This window comes from Triticum aestivum, chromosome 5B (assembly GCF_018294505.1).
Source record: "Triticum aestivum cultivar Chinese Spring chromosome 5B, IWGSC CS RefSeq v2.1, whole genome shotgun sequence".
Taxonomy (NCBI): domain Eukaryota; kingdom Viridiplantae; phylum Streptophyta; class Magnoliopsida; order Poales; family Poaceae; genus Triticum; species Triticum aestivum.
The window spans coordinates 6096302-6098746 of record NC_057807.1 but is presented as its reverse complement, the minus strand read 5'-3'; positions in this window follow the sequence as shown (position 1 = coordinate 6098746).

Sequence of the window (2445 nt, the reverse complement as noted above, 5' to 3'; positions counted from 1 at the left end):
AGAGCCGTAGTGACCCGAGATTAAGAAAAGAATTGAAAAAAAATTTGAAAAAAAACTCTGAAATTTTTTTGGAAAAAAATTGTTACTAATGGCGCACTTATATGTGGTGCGCCATTACTAAGTCAGATAGTAATGGCGCACCATGTGATATACTAATGGCGCACTCTCTGGTGCGCCATTAGTATCTGGTATACTAATGGCGCACCAGAGAGTGTGCCATTAGTATAAAATTCTAATGGCATGATGCTACTGGCGCACCTGTAGTGCGCCATTAGTAGGCAAAACAGGTGCGCCACTAGCAGGCCTTTTCCCACTAGTGTCAAGCTCGCATAGCATCACCACGATCTCTTCCTGTAGCCTTCTGAGTTGCCTCACGCCAACCGACTTACAAGAGATGATGTCGAAAAAGTTGCATAGGCCAAATAGCGTTTCACGTACGTATGCGTCCATGACCCCACGGATTGCAACTAGAAGTATCTGCGTCATCAGCACGTGACAGTCGTGAGACTTCATCCCACTGAACTTCTGCTTCGCTGAGTCTAGGTATCTGCTTATCTTCCCCACGTAACCGTAAGGAAGTTTTACTCCTACGACGCAGGTGAAAAACTGCTCGATCTCCTCCTGACTTAGAGTGAAGCACGCGGGAGGGTAGTCATTTCCGATCTTCTTGGCCTTTTTGCTTTTGCGACGACTTTTCTGAAGGAAATATGCCCTAGAGGCAATAATAAAGTTATTATTTATTTCCTCATATCAAGATAAATGTTTATTATTCATGCTAGAATTGTATTAACCGGAAACATGATACATGTGTGAATACATAGACAAACATAGTGTCACTAGTATGCCTCTACTTGACTAGCTCGTTAATCAAAGATGGTTATGTTTCCTAACCACAGACATGTGTTGTCATTTGATTAACGGGATCACATCATTAGGAGAATGATGTGATTGACCTGACCCATTTTGTTAGCTTAGCACTTGATCGATTAGTATGTTGCTATTGCTTTCTTCATGACTTATACATGTTCCTGTGACTATGAGATTATGTAACTCCCGTTTACCGGAGGAACACTTTGTTTGCTACCAAGCGTCACAACGTAGCTGGGTGATTATAAAGGTGCTCTACAGGTGTCTCGAAAGGTACTTGTTGACTTGAGGTATTTCGAGATTAGGATTTGTCACTCCAATTGTCGGAGAGGTATCTCTGGGCCCTCTTGGTAATGCACATCACTATAAGCCTTGCAAGAAATGTAGCTAATGAGTTAGTTACGGAATGATGCATTACGTAATGAGTAAAGAGACTTGCCGGTAATGAGATTGAACTAGGTATTGGATACTGACGATCGAATCTCGGGCAAGTAACATACCGATGACAAAGGGAACAACGTATGTTGTTATGCGGTTTGACCGATAAAGATCTTCGTAGAATATGTAGGAGCCAATATGAGCATCCAGGTTCCGCTATTGGTTATTGACCGGAAACAGTTCTAGGTCATGTCTACATAGTTCTCGAACCCGTAGGGTCCGCACGCTTAACGTTACGATGACAGTTATATTACGAGTTTATAGTTTTTGATGTACCGAAGATTGTTCGGAGTCCCGGATGTGATCACGAGCATGACGAGGAGTCTCGAAATGGTCAAGACATAAAGATTGATATATTGGACGACTATATTCGGACACCGGAAAAGTTCCGGGGGTTATCGGATATATATCGAAGTACCGGGGGTTACCGGAACCCCTCCCGAGAACTAATGGGCCTTGTTGGGCCCTAGTGGAGAGAGAGAGGGGCCGGCCAGGGCAAGAGGCCGCATAGGACAAGGAATAGGACAAGGAATGGGGGTTGTGGCCGCCCCCTTGCCTTTCCCCTCTCCCACTCCTTCCTCCCCCCTCCTTCTTGGACTAGGAAAGGGAGGGGCAAACCTACTTGGAGTAGGTTTCCCCCTCCTAGGGCGCGCCACCCCCTTGGCCGGCCCTCTCCTCCTCCCCCTTTATATACGGAGGAGGGGGGCACCCCATAGACACACAAGTTGATCTTCGTGATCGTTCCTTAGCCGTGTGCGGTGCCCCCCTCCACCATATTCCACCTCGGTCATATCATAGCAGTGCTTAGGCGAAGCCCTTCGTCGGTAGCACATCATCACCGTCACCACGCCGTCGTGCTGAGGGAACTCATCCCCGACACCCTGCTGGATCGGAGTCCAGGGATCGTCATCGAGCTGAACGTGTGCTGAACTCGGAGGTGTCGTACGTTTGGTACTTGGATCGGTCGGATCATGAAGACGTACGACTACATCAACCGCATTGTTCTAACGCTTCCGCTTTCGGTCTACGAGGGTACGTGGACAACACTCTCCCCTCTCGTTGCTATGCATCACCATGATCTTGCGTGTGTGTAGGAATTTTTTTAAAATTACTACGTTCCCCAACAGTGGTATCAGAGCC